The sequence below is a fragment of the Motacilla alba genome, chromosome 2, assembly GCF_015832195.1.
Source record: "Motacilla alba alba isolate MOTALB_02 chromosome 2, Motacilla_alba_V1.0_pri, whole genome shotgun sequence".
NCBI classification, from domain to species: domain Eukaryota; kingdom Metazoa; phylum Chordata; class Aves; order Passeriformes; family Motacillidae; genus Motacilla; species Motacilla alba.
In genome coordinates, this window is record NC_052017.1 from 10,560,904 (window position 1) to 10,583,550 (window position 22,647).

A 22,647-nucleotide genomic window follows, 5' to 3' on the forward strand; every position below is an offset into this window, starting at 1 on the left:
TGTGTGCTGAATAGAGATGCAATAAGACCACAAAAACATCCAGTGGATTTATTAAGGATACAATAAATCAATGTGATTAACTATGACTACTTGACTGTATGCCAAACAGTATTATCAAAGAGAAAATCTTCAGTCATATGGGCAACTAGTTTGGCCAGTACTAAGGTGAGAGGGTTAGTTTCTTATCAGCCTGTGTCTATGTACATATCTGCACTACTTAAGGAGACTGCTAAGCTGGAACACAAAACTGTATGAAAGTTCTTGATTTGGGTTAAGAGAGGTTTTCCTATCACTAATTTAAACCTGTCAACTAAATTATGATTATGTGAAACATGAGTGATCTAACCCAAAGTACCATAATTAGTAAAGGTATTTAAAAGGATGCCTAGAGCCAGTGGAGCTGAGGGCTGGGGAGCAAAGCTGCTGCCTTTGCAGGCAGGAGTACAGACTAAGGCTCAGCACTGTCCATGCAGAAGGACAAGGAGCATACAAAGCTTTGTGCTGCACTATCTGATTTTGAAGGGTTTTGTCACCTTCTGAAACCAGCAGTCCACACAGGTAGATAAATTCTAAGGTGGGTCTGAGCTGCTAACACCAAGTCTCAGTTTTCCAAACTCTGTCTCCAGCCATTATTTGCTGTAAGAAAGGCTGAACAACCCCAGGAGAGACTGATCTCATTGGCACAGACACGTACAAATAAATGTCAATGGGATAAATGCAATAAAGCCCTCCCAGCAGGTATTGATTTTACCTGGGACATGGATTTAGGCTAAAAGACTAACTAGCAGATTTCCAAAGCCCGGAGACATGTTTTCTACACTACCTTCCTGGGAAATCCTGACCTAGGTTACCACTGCCTGTGGCTAGATTACAAGGTGCAGAAAGGGATGTCCTGCTTCCCTGGGCATTGCAGCCCCTGCAAGAAGGGCTGATATCACTGATAATATCACTGATTATCACTGATAATATCACTGATACTTTGTTAGTATTTCCTTTTTACTTTTTCAGTCTTTATTCAATCCTAGGACAAACGGCTTCAAATCTTGTTCTCAATTAAGAGTGGTGACAAAGGAAAAGTTTGCTAGAGCTTTACAAAGAAGGCCAAGTTTTCAGAGTGACGCAAAGGGAACTTGACACCTGACTCCCATCAACAATAATAATGGGGGTTGTGCATCTAACTCTTTCTGCATTGTGCTGACATTGTACCCTTGAATGTTAGTACAGTTCAATAATTCTCCAAAGATGAGGCAGCTTATTTTCTCTGCCATTGCTGCTTTGCTGGCATTTTTATGGCATTCCCAGAAGTACTACCTGTCAGAGTTAGTACTTCCAAGGCTGGCATTGCTTTGGGGTGATTGAGGATTGATGTAATTAAAGAGAAGGCAGTCTACTGCTTGCCCGTGGGTATTTTATATTAAGCATTTCATTGCACAGCTACGATAGATGATTTAAGTGATGACAAAGTTGGGCTGCTCTGTATGGGCAACAGTGATTGAAACCATGAATTCAGGAATGTGCATCCTCTGTTTTATGCTCAAAATTCCGAGAGTGCTGCAGAGACAGACCTTTCTAGGAAAACTGCAACCTCCTCAAGAGCCATTTAGCAAAGGAAGGTGTTCCTGCCCATGGCAGGGAGTTTGGAACAGGGTGATCTTCCCAACCCAAACCATTATATGAATAAAACCACAAAAAAACTTGCAGATACTTGCCACAGGAAGGGATAGCCCCAGTCACATCTAGGGATAAATATGATCATTTTTTGGGAATAATTTGGAAAAGAATAGGAAAAAGAAAATATAATATTACATTGTTAAATAAATCCCCTGGTGCAGTTGTTGTTTTCTTAAGTGGGATTCCCAGATTAAATCTACACATGCTTTTGTGCATATCAACGTCTGGAGCAGCCACTGTAGGCTTTCTTTAATAGTCAGTGAATAGTCAATATAGCCTGTGGCATTAAAGAGCATTGATTTTCTCCTAAGGTAAGTATGTGTTAGTTCTGCTCTGTAACTTGAACATATTAAAAAACACATGAAATATCAGATATATTATTATCTCAGCGTTTGCCCCTTAAAAACTGATAAAGTGTTTAAATTCTACAGGAAGGCTGCTCTTCAGCACTGCAGACAGAGTTTGCTAAAGATAGTCTGGGAACATGAACCAGCTCTTTGTGCAGAAAGAAGAGGAATCTGTTTCTTCTCTTCCCTGCTATAATGTCCATAAACTCCAATTACATTTATAACTTTGCATTAAATTAAATATGTTATTTTACACAAGCACTTAAAAAGTCTACTAAATATCCAATAACAGTTTTCTTTATTCCCTTGTTAGCAGCTGCCATGGCAGCAGGACTCGCACAAGAATGAAAGTGATTTAGTGCATTGATTTGCAGTTGGCACGGCCCTCTGTTCTCAAACAGAACTGATTAGCTTAGCAGGAAAGTGCCATTTACTTTTTTATCGTGTTTCTTTCCTTCTCATCTCCCTTCAGTGGCTGCCAAGAGGAACAGAAGAGCTGTAACCTCCTGAGCAGGTTGCTTGCTTTCTTCAGCTCCAAATGCTGCAATTCTGAGGGCTAATTTGCCTGGATAGTGCTGTAGCATCAATACAGATCCAGGGTTGCTGCTTTGGTATACTGGAAACTGGTCCCACTGAGCTCTTTCAGACGCTTCCTACACAAAATTAACCCTGACTAGGAGAATCCCCTATGTGTCCAAAAGAGCCATCTAAACCAGGATTTTAGATGTTTTTTCACCATTTACTGGTAAAGCAAATAGGACAGCAAGGCAAAATATCTAGCTGGGAGGGTTTCTCTTGAATATCTCACTTTTGCTTCATAAACTGACTGTAGGGCTTGCCTTCTAATACATAACATTTGAAGGACTGTGTACACACTTCTTCACCTCTGATCTTCCATGTATTGAAGCTGCTGGGGAAACTCTTGATTCACCAGCTAAAAGTAAAGATTTTCTGCAGTGCAGAATGACCAACAGCTGCAGTAAAACAGTGGGAGTCATTGAATTAGCAATTATTTTCCCTTGAAGACCAATTCCTGACAAAAGTTCAGTTTGCTTTGGCTAAGACTCCATCATTTCAGCTGGAGTGAGTGTCTGTGAGTTCTTTATTGAACTCCATGAACATACACAGAGTCATGCCAGCTGAGGTCAGTGGAATAACACTGTTTCAAACCAGGTCCTGATCCCATAAACTTGTCATGACTGTTCAGTCTCATTAGTCCTTTTCAGATCTCTCTCAAACTTGTCAAAAATTCAACCATGCCTAATCTTCTTAGGGGTGTTACATATTTCCAAGTCTGTTTCTACTAAGAAATAATAAGGGAAAAAACCCAAAAGGAAATGGTGGGAGGCTGAAAACCTGGTTCAGAGTTATTTCTGGAAACAAAGATTAAAAGATGAAGAGGGGAGAGAGAATCTCCTTCCTACTTTCTAGCTGAAATTCACTCAATAATATTAATCCTTTTGGACTCTTTACAGTTAGTAGAGATGAAGAAGCTAATCTCTGTCTCTTCTACACTGGAGGCTCCATTAGCTCTTCTAAATAGCTGGTGCAGCACCAGAGAAAGGAGTACATATGCATTTACCTCCCTTCTCCTTTGATCTCAGCAAGAGATTATGAAACAGCTCCCATATTCTGTTCTTTCATTTTAAAATGCAAAGCAATCTGTAACTTTCTTCCCTCTGGCACAGGAAATCCTGGTGAGGAGAAGGGCCCTTTACTAGAAAATGTATAGCTCACACTTTTCAAATGTATCTAACTCCATTAGTCATGTGAATTCAATCTCTTTTTATTCCCTCGTATGAACCATCTTTCCTCCTTCCACAACAACAAAGAAAATCCTCTTTTCTGGAAAAGCAGGAGTTATTTGAACTTCCCTGATTCAAAAGACTGCAGTATCTGCCATAGCTAATGAACTCCAGGCAAACCAGGGGTGTGCTGACAGGGCAACATGACCACAGTCCTCTCCTAAACCACCAGAAAATAAAAGCTACCTCTTTGCAGGACTGAAAGTACTGCTGATGTGGGTGTACTCCCTGTCAGCAAATCCTTACTCTCTTGGTGCTGTATACCATTTGTTTTGCCACAAGTGGCAAACTTTAATAATCATCAGTTGAATTTTAGGATAAAATGACTCACGCCTTAAACTCCATTGATTGCAAAGGGATGTGTGCCTGGCTCAGATACAGAAGTAAACATTTGGTCAGATGAAACCAACATGATATGTCTGGTCATCCACAGCTCTCTCACACTTACATCTGTGAAATGACCTCCTTGGCTGTATTCTGGGTTTTCTTCCTGTTAAAACTCAGACACAAGGTGATAGAAGAAGGGAAAATAGCACCAGGGTGTAGACAAAATATGGTGTCAGAAGGTGGCTGAGGGTCATACCAACAGCTGGATGGCATAGAAATATAGATAGAGGCACACATTTGTGGCTTCCAAAGTGGATCCTGTAACCCTGTATCAGAGCCTAAAAGAATGACTTAGGTTTGGAGACCATCTAGCATCAGATGCCTCAAAAAGGGACACACAGTGACAGCCTTCTTAGTATGGTTTTCATGAAAGTATTCTGTAATAAAAACTGAAGATTAGAGTGTGTCCAAAATCGATCCCCCTTCAGGGCTTGGGGAACTTGCTTGTGGTTACTGGGACGGACCCCTTCAGTTTGGGAATTTTTCCTGAGGACTGATGTCCAAGCCCTGTCTTTCAAACTGGTGGGAAATAGGAACAAGAATCAGAGTCTTTTAAAATGGGCTAGCTGTGGGTGACAGTGAGGGTAGACCCTTGTACCCAGGTGACACAGTTACTGCATTTATCCAGAGCATGACTTTGGACTTCGTCTGGACTGAGGGCCCTGGAAGGGCTCTGGGCAGGGTGGGGGAGCCCATCCCTGCCCTCAAGGAGCACACAGTCAGCACGCTGTCAGCACAGTCTGGCTACCTGCACATGCAGTTCCACTTCCATGTATATTTTAATGCTGTTCTACACACTTATTAACTTTTAAATTTGACTATCAGGTTTTCAATATGGGAAGAAACAGTAACAGATATTTACCAGTAATCCTGCTCTTCCCTACTGCCACTGGAAGGCACTAATCCACCCAAAATACCAGTTCTTGCACCAAACACACTTAAGGACCATGCTCAACGAGGCCTTGCTTGGCTTGCAAGCCTTTTGATTAAAACATGCCAGGTTCTGATCCACAGCAGAGACTCTGGAACTGCCACCACGTGGCTTCCCCTGTGAACACCTTGCAGCAGAGCTGGAGGCACAGGAACACAGCCACCTCCACTGGCCCTGGATCATTGTCCTGAGCACAGCCCTTGGCTGATGGGTGGCAGTGAATGGGCCCCCAAGGAGCTGGCACATTTCTGCAGGCAGCAAGTGCCAGAACAGGGAAGGGCTCATGCTGCCATGGGCTCATCTGAGAAGCCCTAATGGGCCGGTCTGTGGCCTCATGTCCTGCAGGTGGATGGTTCTTTTTTGTGCTGCTGTACGTAAATGCTAGGCCAGTGCAGCAAAACAATACTCACCTCAGTCTTCACTATTGGAAATAGGCTGTGCTCTGATTTGTTCAGTTTTGTGCTGTTGTTCAAATGTGGAATCCAGGACAGTGGGAGATATTAGGGGGTCACATCTGTAGTGCCGTGGCTAAAGACCAAGATATTACACCCATATATATTAACTTTTCCAAGGCAATTGATTGTCCAAGACTATTCAGAATGTCTAGGAGCATTTGTGCTAACAAAATTGAAGCACTTTGGCCTTAGCTGAGTTTCAACAGATAGATTTGCTTCATATTTGTTAACAGAAGTTACGACGATAGAGAGAGGGAAAAAGAAAAGGTGACAAATTTGTCTCCAGAAGTAGCCATACAGTAAATCTCCAGTGAAGTTTTATGGGAAAAGGTCGATTTCCACTATTCTGCTTCCAGACCTTATAGATGGTTATCAGGACAAAGGTAATTATCTAACACTGGTGATTTAAATACAAACAACACAATCATTCACTTCCATGGCTCTGAGTGACAAAACTTCAGAGTGCAATGTGACCTCTGTCACTAGCAAGAAATGAACTTCTTCAATTCAAAAAGAAATGGAGAAAAACAAATCCATATCTTCCCTCCCTAAAGGGACAACAAGATCATAAAGTCATGCTCCATATGGCCCTGACACTGTCAGGTGGTTCAGGCAGTAGATTAAGGTCTGCGTCATTGATATGTGTAGACCTCAAGATCTGTCTAGCTTATGTCTACTGCTGAGAGAGCAATTTGTATCTAATTTGTTCAGTAGTTTTTCTGTTTGTATCAGACTTTGGTTTTTCCAAATATACTTGTCAGTAGAATTTACTCAAGTGCACTTTTCAAACATATTTTAGCCTATGCAAACTATTTGTTTTGACTGTTCACTACTCATGCTGTGTGACCAGCCACCTAAGGCAAACTGCAGTTTTCCACTGGTTTTGCAGATGACTGATCCCTGAAGTGCCCTGAACTCCTTTTGCAAATCTCTGCTGTAATCTGTCTCCAGTCACTCAATAAGGTCACCAAAAGCTATTTTTCAGTCACATAACAAGCGCCACTGTCTTGTCTCAACAGATATGCTTAGTGTCCTGGCAGAAATGAAAACAGTGATGGAAGTGATTAGCACACATACAAAATGAGTCGCAAAAGGAACATTTTCATGATTCTTTTTAACCTGGACACATTTAAAATGTAAAACTTACTTCCAAGTCTCTTCATAAGCTAATAAAAAATGCAAATGCTTGCTTGCAGAATTCCTAATTGAAAATAAGCCAAATAAAACTTTTAACATGGGTGCATCTTTGCTTGGCATAGCACTTACCAGGCTGCTGCTGAAGAGACCTGGAGGTCTGGACTGCACAACTACACCCACAGTTTGAATCCATTGGGTAAGTTATAGCAATATCCCACTTTTTACTCTGCAAAATGGGATGTGATTGTTGTTCCTGATGAACAGCAGTGGACATACTTTCCTAGAGAATGAAACTAGAGAGCCTCACAAGACCAAATCACAATCTCTTGGCTGCCCCAGAGCCTTTCATCTGGTCAGCTTGATGCTTAGCACAGTAATGGCTGAGGTTAGATGAGATGAACCCCACTCTGACTGTTTTGATTTGAAACAACTCCCAGTGCCAGGCTGATAAAAGCCTCGTGCATTAGTACAGAGGTGACACTGCCTTTCTTTCAGACACCCCCATGGAACAAGAATGTTGTTTTTATGGTTAGTTAGCACAGATTTAAGGAATGAACTGCAGAGGAAATCTGACTGCTAATAACACATCTGTGGGCAAAGGTGCCACAGCCCTCAGAGTGCAGCAGAACAGAGTTCCCAAACATGTGTCACTTCTGACAGCCTCATCAGCTCACTGAAGTCCCAGGCACCTCCTGGGGCCATGTTTATTTCTGACAGCCTGGTTAGAAAAAAATGCTATGGATCAGAGTATATTGCATTTTGTAATGGCCAGGCTGGGGTCACATGCAAAGGCTTCCACCCTCTTGCAAATGTCAAAATCTGACTCAGACTGGACATAACCCAAAACACCTTGTCATGACTCCTTGTGGGAACACCATTACGTGTGGCAAAACTAAAATGAAAATAAAGATATCTGACCTAAAATAGGTAGCATGTATTTTTGTAGAGGAAGGTCATTCGTTGCTGTTATTTTGAGTACTCTGCTGACAGAGGCTTTTCTGTATCATTCTAATTTCAATGCTTCTATCTATAGCTCTTTGTGTAGATTTGTCCTTTCAATGTGCACTGTTGTCAATGGAAAGATACTGTAAACCGGTTTCAAGGTGTGACTCAGAAAAAGCTGGCAAAAAGACACCCTGAAATTTTCTAAGCCATGTTGTGCATATCTGCAGTTCGGATGGATATGCATGCAATCCTCTACAGTTTGGCAAATCTCATCCATAAACTGCCTCCCACCTTCAAAACAGAGTCAATGTCATCCAAAAAGGTTCTAGCACATGACAACAATGATTCCCAACTCTCGAGGACAGCCTTGCATCTCTGTTATGGCTGCTGTCTATGAGAGAATGCACATATACATCAAGTTTGCATACATACAGACATACATTTACAGGAACCTTTGTGATTTTCCAAACACAGGCACCGAGTTTGTCAGTCAGAGCCTTCAAGCACCTAAACACATACAGGAGCCACCTACACCTCAGAGTTCTTGGCATCCATCTAAGACACTCATGATTAAAACAAAGTTCCCTATGTCCAAGAGAAAATCTTCATATAAAGCTTAGAAGACTCACAGGTTTTTTTAAGCCATTATGGTGAAGCTTGTAGAAAAGAAATCAAGGACAGAGATCTGTAGGGAGGTAGATCTAGATGAATAGTACCTTTATAAGGAATAGCACAGAATATATTTTTAGAAAGAAATCCCATTGTTACTTAGGATGCACAATTACCCCAGATATTGCCTATAAGCCCATTGAAGAATAGGATTCCCTGGCTCACAAGGATGATTTTCTTTTTGCAGGTCTGCTCTACACTATTATTGAAAGAGCAAAAAAATATCATAGCTTCTCCCAAAACAATTTAGAGCCAGGAAAAGGAAGGCTTTCTTCCATTCTTCCCTATTTCTTGCTGCTGCCCTGTTCTGACAGGCTGTTCAGGAGGACGATGGGGATTTACTGTTTGCTCTGTGGCACACAAAAAAGCCTTAAAATAAAAAATCCTCATGTAAATAATTGCATCAATTTTGCAATCAACCAGAAAACAAACAAACAAAATCCGGTGAGGCCAACGCTGAATGTACTAATCTTGCCAATGCTCTGTATAATTAAAACAATTTCACCTTGAAATCTGGCATTCATTATAATATGGAGCACCTCCAGGCTTTAGCATTTTAGTTTGTTTTTATGGACCTAGCTAGAACAGAGGTTTGTGCATGAAATACACTCTAGTCTTTTTTTCTTCTGATCCATTTAGCAATTATTTTATGCCATCTATTTGTTACATATTAGCTGTCTCTTGTTTCTGTTGCTTCACCTGTAGGACTTAGGAAACACCTCAGTGCATCTCAGTTGGCAGCAAAATTCATCACAAAGGCACTGATATCAACAAACTAACAAAACCCAAGTAAATCCCAAATTTGTGTTTGCATTCAATGAACACAGCACTGAAGAGATTTGCTGCTGTTGTCCTCTAGGCAGTGATAGAACAAAATTTTAAAAACAGTTCTCAATCTCAACACTAGCATTTCAGATTTCCCACCTCGCCCAGGGGCTCAGTTTACAGGAGGTGTCTGACAAAATCCTGAAAAATTGTTGATTTTTTTCTGGAAATCGATTTACATAAATTAAAAGGGAAGCACCCAAACTGACATGCAAACTCCTCATCTTTGCCCTTAACTTCAGCATGAGAAATGGATCGCAACTCCAAACTTTAGGAAAATGTAGACCTTATTTTAAACTTTAGACCTTAAACCTGCATACTTCAGGCTTCTTGCTCCAAATCTACTCTAGTTCTAGTATCAGTCTGATTCCTCACTTAAATTTAAGTCTTGGGCCTAGCTTTAATTTAAAATTTTAAAGGTTTATTCAGTTGCCTTCCTTCTTCTAGCATCAAGCAGTTTCCGCTAAAGAGATTTGTACTTGAAATGCATCGGTTCAGCACTGGTACTGTTAAATTAGTGGTGATATATATGTGTTTGTGGGCACAGTGACCTTTATTAGCTCCTCATTATGTTTGAAAATAGTTCTTGTTATCTGACTGAATGAATTATGCTGAGCATTGTTATGGCTCAAATAACCTATGGAAACTAGTTATTTTTCAGGGTATGTTAAATGTTAAAACTAACAAGCAGTTAGTTAAGCATTACACTGGAGACTATCATCATGTCTTACAACTTGGAACATGCACTTTTAAGACCATTCAGATTAAAGATGAATCAAAGCACTTCAGCTTCGGGGATAGAACTGGAGGTGTACATCCCTCCAGACAGAACTGGAGTGTAAAATCCAACACAAATTGCTTTTAAAATTTAATAATTCACAAAATCTATGGTTAAGCACAGCCTGGCTGGGATAGATAAGTAAAATAAATACTGCAAAGTCAATTTTTAATAATCTGTGGCATGAAATTTAAGCGCAAGAGAAAACATTTCACAATCAAGTCTGAAGCTTTTTGTAAATGATCAAATGAGAATTTTATACCCCCTCACCTACCAATGCAAAATGCATCCAGTTTATCCTTTAGTCATCACAGCACACTCCTAGATTCCTTTGTTTGAATGCCTTTTAATTCTAAGAGAGCCTTTATTGTAACCCTTTTTAGAACTAGAGTTATTTACAACCACCTCAGAAAAAGATAGATTCTGGAGCCTCTTCTTTGCTGGTGAATTGGTGTTTCAAATGCAGTCACAGGAAATAATGTCATTAGTTCCTGTGCTAGTCTGGTAACAAGTGGTCTGGTATATTTATCTAATTATTGAGACAACACATTTACAACTGAAGGGATTTTGTTATAAGAGGTTTATAATACTCTGATTCTGATTTAGGCTGATCTTCAGTCTCTTAATGCCAAGTAAAAACTGGCCTTCAAGCAACATTTTTGTATGATGAAGAATAAAATCCCAGATGGATTATGACAAGTCTGTGTTGTCCTAAAAGAAAAATCAAAATGAAAAGCTGGGAAAATTAAATGGCAAGGATAATATATATACACAGACTCGACTGGGGGAGAGAGAAAATGTGAAGATTTGTACGTATTTTATGCATCTGGAATCAGTATGCTAACATGCTGTTTATGCTAAGAGGTGTACCATCTGCAAGGAATAAAAAAAGGGAGAGATTATACTATATTATGGGGAAATCATATTTTGACTTTATTATTATGGCTGTGGCTATTTTATGAAAAGGAGGTGGATTAATAATTGTCTAACCAACCAAAAAGGAAAGAGATAGCAAAATGGATTTTTCAGAGAATATTTCTCATGCAATAATAAGGGGCTTGTGCAACAGAGCAGAATGAGGAAGGGAGGGCAGTGATGAGAGGGAGACTGAGCCTCATGGGAGGAGAGAGGTGAGAGCTTGGGTGTCTGCAGAGCTGAGCATGGCTGCAGAGAGAAGGGTGAGTAGGCATCAGCAGCCTCAGGCAACATAACCAGAGAGAGAAGAGGTCCTCTGGTGTCCTGGACTCAGGCAAAGAGGATGGCAAAGAGCCACATGACTTGGCTGCATGTCCCCTAAGCACAGCTGCCTCTTGGGTGCCTGGGCATGGGCAGAGGAGAGGAAGGACAAGGGTTTGCTGCAATGCAACCCTCAGTGCTGAGAGGGGATCTCAAAGCCAGGCCCTCATCTGGGATGGGATGGGGGCCAGGGTGGCTGCATTCTCTCACATCTCCACGTAAGGCCCAGGGAACCAGGGCTGGTCATGACACAGGATGATGACACTGGGAGCCAAAAGTGGGTCCCTGAGAAGTAAGCTGTTAGGAAATTATTTTCTGGTAGAAAACTGTAGAGAAAACATACAGCCTTTCAATCTAAAGTAAAGGAGCTAAAAGCTGGTGTAGCTCAGCCCTACTCTGAGAATCTGGACCAGACCTTTTGCTCCTTTTATTTACACTCTCTCATTATAGATATTTGGCACATGCTGTTGCACTTCTTCCCCCGCTGCCCTGCTCCTACTCTGGGCCAGAGGCTTTTTGCTCTGAATGGAAGGACAACCCTCACAAAGGGCCTTTTTCCTGAGAGATACTGGTTTCATTTACAGTGAGCTAGAAATGCATGTGCTGCCATGCCCTGGGCCTTTCAATCACTCGCCAAGAGCACTCACTTTTCATTGTTTCCATTTTAACGCTGCTCTTGCAGCTGCAATTGCAGCCACTTTGAATTAAATCTGGGTTAACAGTCTGAGGACAGATAAGCCCCAAGAGAGGAAATGATGTAAATCCAAATGGCAATTCTTTAACCTATTGCTTATTATGACAGGCTGGAAGCCCTGCGTGCGATCGGAAGCAAAGTGCATTTTTGCATTCTATTCTCATTTGCATAAACCTTTCTCTTGGAATTTGCATAATTTTTCAATTAATCACCAGGACAATACTCTAACTCCTGAACATCCCTCTCCCAGGCATTTAAGGTATTCTTGCTAATATAAAAGCTTCAGACAATGATGATGAGGCCAAGACCTGGCGTTTTCTATTTATTTCACACGTTAAACCCCGTCCAATGTTTACTGTACCTTATACTCCACAAGTGCATCACTGATTACTGAAAAAGCACAGATGGGACGTAGACAGTTTTTCATTCCTTGTTCCATATGATAGAACTCAACACATCTGGTATGCTATGAAAAGCATCTTTGCACTAATTTGTTTGTCAGTATCTATTGAAAGGACTATCTGTCATCCTGTCACATTTTGGTTGCCCTGAGATGGCTGAAGACAAGACTAGTCACAAATTGCGACTGCTGGCCACTGGGGAATAACTGGTAGAAACCACCAGCTGTTCCAAGGATTGTCTGTGGTGAATTTGTTGTTTTGATTTTTTTTTTTTTTTTGCATTTTATGAGTGGAAATTTCAGTGCAATCTCTCCTCAGACATTTTGTGTTTGCAAGAAGAAACCAAATCACTTGAGCAACCGACAGTTTGTGTGTCCTTGCTGTCTGTGTGCACATTTCCAATCTGTTTCTGCAGCTGGCTCAATTTTCTTTGACTGGACAGGAGTGATGCAGGGGGCAGAAAAAGTGCATGCTGCTGGTGTACATGGGGTGATCTTAAGAATCACCTTTGGATGCTACATCTTTTATGTCAGGAACTCGACCATAAATAGATTGGTTTGTTGGGGAAAAGTAAAGTTCCTAAAGGAACCTTGGTGTTTATATGGGTTAATCAATAAAGGTTGAGAATGTTTTTTCACATAGTTCTTCACGCTGATCATCTTCTTGAAAGACAGCCCTGTGATTTATGATGTGTTATGTTTATTTTACCTCATCTCCTTGCCAATGAATCAAAATGTTGGATGTCATTTCTCTTCCAGCTTTATTGTTGTACATTCTTATTGTAAATGCTTTCTGGCATTAAATTCTGATTGTATGGCTAATTTAAACCATTTTTCATCAGTCAAGAGCTGTTCTGCCATGAGAGTGCAGATCTGATTGAAGGTGTGAATTTCAGATTCTATTAATGTCTGAGTGATACACGTAAAGAAATTCCAGAAATATAAGAAAGCCTATGAAACATAGTGGAAAGATTCCCATGACCATTCAATGGGCATATAACTTCCAGAAATACTAGATTGAACTGCTTGTAGCTAATTAAGTATTCATGCATTCTTATAATTAATCTGAATGATCTGCAATATAGCCGCATAACTTACACTTAATGTCAGCCATTTCAAAATAATGAAAATATTTTTCTTCTTAATGACATATAATCCTTTGAAACTGCTGATCTGAGTAACAAGCCATACCTTGTTTCTCCAGGACTATGAAAAGAACAACTAGCACCTTATCTGTGTGGGAACTATAATAACATCATGTGAGTTTCCCAGCTCTTCACAATGCTCTGAGTGCCTAAGTTGAGCTCCTAAGCTTTGGACATGAGTCCCACATGAGTTCTGCCTAAAATTAATGCTGTATTGTGATCCAGAGTACTCTGTAATTGTCCTTATTCTTTCTCTCTGCTAATTACTGAATTACATATGCAAGATTTAAACCAAAATCAGGAGGGTATTGAGTGACAGCTAACAAAACTAAAGATGCCTCATGATCCTGACTGCGCCTATTTGCAAGGAAGTCCCTCCACTGTGGCTGAACACTGAAGGTATTGGGGCCAGAAGTGGCATTTGGATGTGATGGAAGAGGATGTCCCTCACGCCTGCCAACACCCAGATTACAGCGTATGAGAATACTGCCAGTGTGTCTTGTGTTCTTAAATCCATTTCATGTCTCTAGTGGGATAAACCTTGCTAAAGTTGGGTATGCCAGACATTTATCTTGCTATGGAAAAAAAACCCCCACAAATCAAGCAGGCTTGTAAACCAGAATAGATATGCTGAGGGAATCCTTAAAAATTAAGACAGCCTTTCATGACTGCAAAGCACATTTTGAGCTGAATAATTTGAGGACTAAACAGCCCATAATGTAGCTGGTTTCACATAAAGTATAATTTGATAATGAAGTGTTCTCACACAATTTAGGCTTTTCAGATGGCTGCTTAAACACAGAGGTGTGGCGTGCACTAAATGAGATTATGTTCTGAAAAATGGCTGCAATGAACACGTAGTTGCTGTGGAGAGCAGCAGTATGGTGATGCACCTTGCATTCATATAAAAATTAATTTCTTGTAACACTCAAAACAAACCAACTGCTTCGACTATTTCCTCTTCCAGCCTGACATTAAAATTGATTGTCTTGCTTTTTGGTCCTGGCTTGAAAATCAGCTTTGTAGTGGCAGATGAGGTTGATAGGAAGCTCTGGTGACTGTACAGACCAGCTCTCCTGCTCAAGCAGGGGCAGGCACAGAAATCTGCCCAGGACTGTGGTTTTGGCTATGTTCATGGTTAGAGGCTCCAAAACTAAAGTTGGTTCAAGCAGCAGCAGAAGGTGCCCAGAAAAAGCATCGTGGGTCTGAGGCAGAGGTTTCGGCAGACAGGTAATAGAGAGGAACTGCACAAGGCTGTAAGATGTGCAGAAGTATTTTGCCTTGGCTCTCTGATTTCTATCCCCTAATTTAAGAGAGATCTTCACAGAGGAAGATTATATTTCCTCAGGTTTTCAGCAGGGACATACACCAGAAAAAAAATTCTTCTCTCATCTGAGAATCCCAGTGGAGCAGCGGGAATCCCAGGAACTCAGAAACTCCACTTTTCTCCTTTATTCTGAAGGTCTTTCTATTACAAATCCCATTTCTGTAGAACTGCAAAGACTTGGAGGAAATCTGATGAGAAGAGCTTTTACCAGGACACTTTCTGTATGTTTTACATTCAGTGAAACAGAAAATCAGAGTCAATTTAGAGAGAATTTGACTGATTCTGCTTACAATCAAAGCCAAAGCTAGACAGCACAAGCCAGGTACCTGAAAGGCAACCCAATTTTAGCATCATTTGATTTAAACTTCATAGGACATTGCAAATCTGGGCAGATTTTTTTTCCCCTGTGTGATACATTGACTCTATCAGGGTCAAACAAATAAAACTTTATTTGAAAATTCCTTAATTGTCTGCTTCTGTTTGCCTTAGTGTAAAATTGATGTGACAGAGATTTCTAAAAACCCTTTCTTCCTGCAGGGATTAATTCTGGTGTTACTGTGTGTGTTAGGGTTTTTTTATAATCTCTGCTGGCTGTGAAAAAGGGCTATAACACCTACGGAAATGACCATGCCCTTTGCTTCTGTCAGTTTTCAGTCAATATACAAAGTCAAAAGTAGCACAGACTGAAACAGGTGCATGATGGGAGAACTCAATGTCAGATTTTTATTTTCTTTTCAAAACTGCCACATTTCTGCAGTTTCCTACTTCACTACCACCTTCATTCTTTTAGGCCAAGCAAGAGATGGGAGACTTGGGAGATGAGTGGAGAGTGTACAATAACAAGAATCGATCCATAACTCTTGAGCCTGACCTCTGAAGGGATTCTATCCTGAATGCCACTCCCAGCTTTACCCTGAAGTGGTGTTTGAATGCTTGTTGCAAGAGGCAGCCCTACATCACAACAAGAAGGAATGCAGAGGCTGGCTCTGCCTGCCTCTGCTTCGATGGCCATCTAGAAAGGCTCAAGGCAGTGGCTGGTGGGTTTTCATTCTGCTCATGGGTCTCCTTTCTTGATTGGGTGCATGTGTCCAGTTGACCAAATCAATGCCAGCTGAATTGGCTGCAGTGATTTATTAACCATGGAAAGCCAGGGAGAAATGTTAAGTTCACTGCACTAATCAGAATCTCTTTTGACCTAACATCAGTTTATGGCAGATATAAATCCTGAAAAACTCTCAGCATCTTTTACGAATGGAATGAATACTTTTATGCAAATAGGAGCTGTTCTGCTGAAGTCACTTAACTTTATGAAACACCCCTAAATTTCCTGAAGGTTGGCAGCACCTGGACACAACAACAAGCCACCAGCAACTTTTATAATAATGATCTCTATTTTTGAGACAAGCATGAGACCTATTTTGGAAGAAGCTTTATGTGTTCCTATAGTTTGAGATTTTTCTTCCTGCTTCAGAGATCACCTACGAGCTACCTAGGGCTGGTATTTGAAATCCCATGAACCATTTGATAAAGGCAGGTGAAAAATAAGCCACAGCAGGTAACACTTGGCCTCTTCTATTAACAGGTACAACATGTATGACAGTCTTCAGGGGAAGGTACCTGTTGATACCACATTTCCTAAGTTGTATCTCTGAACCTGGGGGCTGATCTTGTGATTTCTTACACAGAATGTAACATACAGACAATTAAACTTATTCTGCTCCTATGACTTCCATGTTCTCCTTTGGGACTGCCACGTCCCTTCCTGGGCAATTTTTCTATGGTCTTTATGGAAATGGTCAAATTGTTGAGGTTTAAGGTTCTTATGAGAGCAGCCACAAGGGAACATTGCCCATATCAGAGCTGACATGAAATTTGTTTTTGACAACAGTGTGGACAGGCTTTTACCATCTCTCAAGCCAGGTATGCTGGTGGGAAGTAACACTTCATTTGCAACTTCCAAGACTGTATATCTTAAATTGCAATGGCTTTGAGGGGGTAAAAAAATCAGTGCTGGAACTCTTAATGCGTCAGGTACATCTAAATTTCCCCTGGGGGTGGGATGACTTAACTGTCATTTCAAGTTTTATATTCTTCCTTTAAATCAGCTATTTCATTTAAATAAAAAGGTTCTATATTCTGGGATGGAAATGCAGCTACTTCAAGTAGCCCTGCAGCATGCTGATTTATTACTGACTATATACTCCTTCAAGGAGAAGATTCCTTAAGAAGACATTCCACATCCAGCTCCATATTTCTTGCTGCATAACACTTTATATTAATCTCACCATATCTGCATCCATGAAATTTGAGAAAAAATGGAAAATAAGGTAATTACATATTTGGATAAATACATTTGTAGGATTTAATGCTCTGTATTCACATGAATAAACTACTCAGCTGTCTGCTATTAGAGATGTTTAAAAGTAAAGTTATATATCTGAAAAGGATCTTTTCTGCATAAACTGAGAAATGAAAATTCTCCACTTCTACTTTTATGAAACTGTATCTAAGTGTCAGTAAAACTAGGCTTAGGATGTACCTTAAAAAAACCCAACAAATTCTGAAGGGAAAACCATTTATTTTTGCAGAGAGTATTTATTCACATTTGCTTTTTATGTGATTAAAAAACCATTCCCAGCTGCACTTTTTCTGTTAAATTAAAACTTGAAGGCCATAATGTTATATTCCTTTGTATGACCATGGATTCCAAAGGGCTATTATGCAGTAAAATTGGATGAATTCTACCCAGGATGGCTCACACAGCTTTTCACCAAGTTTGTTCACACACAAACTCCACTTTGTAAACTCCAACAAGCAGACACACACACACAGAGCAAAATCTGTCTTCGTATGGAATGAGTGCAAGTCCCATACCTGGAGCTCACATCATTTTTTAAGGAAGTGTCTGTCCTGACAGTTCCACTGTCGCTAATGTGCAGTCAAAATCTTATTGAACTGAGCTCCAACAGTAAACCAGAGATGGATACTGCTGGTGGAGTATGACTCTCTGAAGAGAAGAAAGAAAGAGAAAGTTTCCTAAGACTACATGCTTACAAAATCAATGCTGCTGTGATGGATACAAGGTGGAAGCTTTTTTATCTCAAATTGTAAATATATTTTGCTCAAAAAGATCCAGCTATGCTGAAGCAAAGGTTGCACAGACTCATAAACTTTTACATGGCTTGGGCATCAGGGAAGGACCATGAGCCACAGGATCTGGAATATAGGTTAGATATGGACTGTTGGGACCAATAGACATTTAAATAAATACCTGAACCTGAACTGTGTTAATAGTCCCTAATACCTAAAATTGTTCCACAACAGAATGTTCTACCAAAAACCAAGGTACAGGCTGGGGTACTAACCATCGGATTGCTGCTTTGTGCAGGATGGTGTCATTGTGCCTCCTAGGACTGCTCAGGACCAGGAGACAGAGACTGAATTAGAATGAAAATCCCCTAGTTCTTCTTGGACACCACTTCTTTTCTTTCTTTTTTTGAAGGAAGCACTTCATGCCAAGGAATTGAGCAGGAATGGCTGACAGCTGAGTGTGACTTCTCACACTGGGCAGGCACAGGATTCATTGCTGGATCCCATTTTTCCCCTGGGAGGAGAATTCATGCAGTTAAACAAATGACCTGAGGTCTTTTCTGCAGTGGGGCAGTTTGATATTCATGAAATTCATGCTCATATATAATAAGAAAAGCTAAAATGGGATACAGGCCATTAATAACATCATCAGCTTGGTGAAATCAGGCAGCCATCCTCACTGCTGCACATGAGCACAGCATGGTCTGCTTCCAACAGCAACCTCAGAGAACAGCCCTGCTTTAAATAAATAGCAAGAATTTTTCAGTATTATCAAGCTGCTGGGTTTTGAATATGTCTGTACAACATAATGGTCTGGGATGTATCAATTGTTACTGCAGGATCAATATTATAAAAGAACTCCTTCCCTGCTCACAGCAAAGTCTATTTTGGCTTAAAAGCAGCTGAATGGTGGGAGAGAAACATAACTTAAACAAGCCTTAGATTCCTTCCTGCCATTTTAAATTAACAATCTAATTTTAACTAAATCACTCTTTTCACTTTCACCTGGAGACCTGAATTTAAAATCATAATATCTCCCTGTAAAAGCTAGTTGTTGGAATAAGGCCAGGCTTTTTCTAAGATAAAATGTTGTTATACCAGTGTGCTAAGATGCAATTTTCTCCTTTTATTGCTTGAACAAGAAAAAAAAATTTAAAAAGATAAATGAGATACAAATTCCAAACAAAATGTGTCTCTAATAGGATTTTTTTCTAACAAGATGTATTCTAGCCCAGCATATATTGAACCATGGTATTTTAGGGTCAATATTCGACATACTTTATGCATAGTGTTAACAAAATATGATGCACTGAAATAAAAAAGGCTTTTTACTGCTGTGAACACAGGCCAAATGCTACAAAATGCTGAATAGGGCAGACATTACAAATGCTCCATCTCTACAGACCTTTAAAGAATAAAACTTCTCTCTACATCGTGTGACAGCCTGGTTTTTGACATTACTTGGTGGTGTCAGTTGAATCACTGCTACACACAAACTGTCAAGTCCAGCAGACAAGCACGAGTCTGTATCCTCGTTACCTGGTTCCATTTGTTATAGACCAGTTAACAATGCCAGTCCCATATATTACTTTTTCCAAATGTATAGGGGAGGGATTCCCTGTGTTTATAGAAATTCAGAAAGATGTAAAATGACATCCCTCCCTTTCTGTGCACAGTTTATATAATTTGCTTTTCCTAGTATGGATCCTATTATATCCCTTACAATGAACTGCTTTAATGGGTGGGTTTTTTTCCCAGTTACTTAAAAGGGCACATGTAAAGCAAGTTAGTTCTGTAAAATGAGATGGGCAATTTTAGGAGAGGCTGCTGCTTCCAGTTTACTGTTGTTATACAATTCTTATTTTTATAACACATGTCAGATAATGAATCCTCTTTTACATTCATATCCTCTGTCTCTGAATTTGAAGAAGTATCTTCACCTAAACAGCAGTTGAGATGATGATGATGAGTGTCTGTCTTGAACTCCAGTCTCACTTACCCTCAAGTTCTCATCAGTGTAATTTTGCCACAGCTGAGGAAAGTGCCTTCACTTCCCTCCCAGCATTGAGGAAAGTGCCTTGCCTTCCCTTCCATTGCTAAGTAGGGCAAATGGCAGGAGGTGCTCATCATGTTACAGGTCAGAAGTCATCTGGGTCACTAGCAGGACATTTTGAGGCACCTGGCAAACTCCACAGAGCAGAAACTCCAGTAGGAAGGCTTCCAGGTGCCCTAGATTGCAAAAAGTGATTTGGCTCATTTTCAAAAACCCCTACATAATTAAGAAAAGAAATGTGCATTACAAATTGTGGAGGACTTGGATCTCAGAGATGTGGAGAATGAAAATTTAATTTGCCTTCCACGTGCAGCAGAGAGAATTGTTATTTGTATGATTAAGAAGCTGAAGGGGTTATTAATTAAATGGATATATCTCTAACCAGATCTTACATGGTAGTATCATATGGAGAAGTGACAGAAACCTCTCAGAGCCCTGCACACTATGTCCTGTAAGTACATTCCTTTTTCATTTGACTTCTGTGGGTGTTTCCTTCCATGAGAGAAAAACACATTTTCAAGGAAATCTTGAAATGACTTAGTGATCCAACTTAATATCAGAGCAGTTCTTTTTATGCAGGACATCATTCTCTGTTTGCCTTCAGAGGAAATACTGGACCATGTCCTCCTGACAAGGAGCAGCAACTCCTTCAGACATGGCACTGACACGAGCTGTGCCCAAAGAGATGGTCCTGCTGATTTCACAGACATCTCCCATCCACAGCCTTCTGTCCCATCTGGGCCTGGGTATTTATTGTATCATTGCCAGAATCCTGACATAAAGAGGAGCAGTTCTACTGACACAGCAGATGAGAAGATCCTCTCAAAAATGAAACGTTTTAGCAGAACTTCTCATATTGAAAAGAGCCAGAAATGGTGGATGCACTTTTCTGAACACAAACGCATTTTCTGACAGACTAGGGGTGAATTGCTGGACAGGTTGCAAAAAAATGCTCATGCTGAAGCACTACCTCTCCAGCAGCTGCCACAAATCCTTAACTGCAGACAGAGCAAAGAACATACTGCTGCATACAATCACACAAGGCACAAAGGAGGGTTGGTAGCAGTCTGAATGCTCAGACTAAAAAATTGGGGTAAAATGATGTACCACTGGTCAGCTTTTGACATGGAAAAACTGCAAAATGTAAGTAGCATGAACTCACCATTCCCTGTGTGCAGTTTTTGTAAAGCTCAGAGGCCATTAGCTGAAGCAGTGCTCCCTGCCAGGGCCAGTCAGGCTGTGTAGGGTATGTGGGACTCATCCTAACCTGCCATGCCCAAATTCTGAGCCAGGCCTGGAGATGAAGGGCAGGAGTTCTGTATGCCACCTACGGAATCACAGAATGACTGGGCTGGAAGAGACCTTCAAGATCATTGAGTCCAACCCATGCCCTAAGACCTCAACTAAACCATGGCACTGAGTGCCACATCCAGTCTTTTTTTAAACACATCCAGGGATGGTGACTCCACCACCTCCCTGGGCAGACCATTCCAGAACTTTATCACTCTTTCGATAAAAAACTTATTCCTAATATCCAACCTTTATTTCCCTTGACACAGCTTGAGACTGTGTCCTCTGGTTCTGTCAGCGCTGCCTGGTGAAAGAGACCAACCGCACCTGACCACAGCCACCTTTCAGGAAGTTGTAGAGTGAAAAGGACACCTCTGAGTCTCCTTTTCTCCAGGCTGAGCACTCCCAGTTCCCTCAGTGGTTCCTCACAGGGCTTGTGTTCCAAGCCCCTCACCAGCCCCATTGCCTCCTCTGGATGTGCTCAAGTGTCTCAATGTCCTTCCCAAACCGAGGGCCCAGAACTGGACACAGCACTCGAGGTGTGGCCTCACCGGTGCTGAGTAGAGGGGAAGGATGACCTCCCTGCTCCTGCTGGCCACACTATTGCTGGTACAGGCCAGGATGCCCTTGGCCTTCTAGGCCACCAAGGCACGCTGCTGGCTCCTGTTCAGCTGGTTATTGACCAGTACCCCCAGGTCCCTTTCTGCCTGGGCCATGTCCAGCCACACTGGCCCCAGCCCATGGCACTGTAGGGGTTATTGTGGCCAAAATGCAGGACCGGGCGCTTGGATTTATTAAACTCCATCTTATTGGACTCTGCCCATCCATCCAACCATTCCAGGTCTCTTTCCTTCCTACTCTCCAACAGATGGACACACGCTCCCAGCTTAGTGTCATCCACAAACTTACTAATGAAAGATTCAATCCCCTCATCCATGTCATCAATAAAAATATTGAACAGATCTGGCCCTGGCACAGACCCCTGAGGGACACCCCTGGTGATTGGCAGCAGGCTGGATGCAGCACCGCTCACCACCACTCTCTGGGCCCAGCCATCCAGCCAGTTCCTAACCCAGTAAAGAGTGAGAAACTTATTCTGGCATGAAACTGAGCAGCTGGTAATCTCCCAATTGGGCACAGAAGTAAGCTGTAGCAGACAAGAGATTGAAGGAGTTGTGAATTCCTTCAAAAGAGTTGAAATGACATGTGCTGATTCTTATTTCATCTTCTGGAACACTGGGGGAATAAAAACTGGCTACATCAACAGTGCTCTTGAAAATCATTAACCAGAAAATCTCCTTAAAGGAAAGTCTACTGATTTTCCATGGGGTAAACTCCTAATAGTAATATGAAACTAAAAAACCACTTTGTTCCTCTGCTCATGTAATTCCAAGTCTTACTCAGACAGGCACCTTTAAGAACAGAAATATAAATCATTATACTCAAAGGAGGGAATAATATT

The 22,647-nt window shown here is 41.0% G+C and overlaps 1 protein-coding gene across 3 annotated transcripts in view; it reads right to left on the reverse strand.

Annotated features, from left to right (window-relative positions):
- The window catches only part of ADARB2 (adenosine deaminase RNA specific B2 (inactive)), a 305,595-nt gene that overhangs the window by 118,294 nt on the left and 164,654 nt on the right, over positions 1–22,647 (reverse strand). The window lies entirely within an intron of this gene.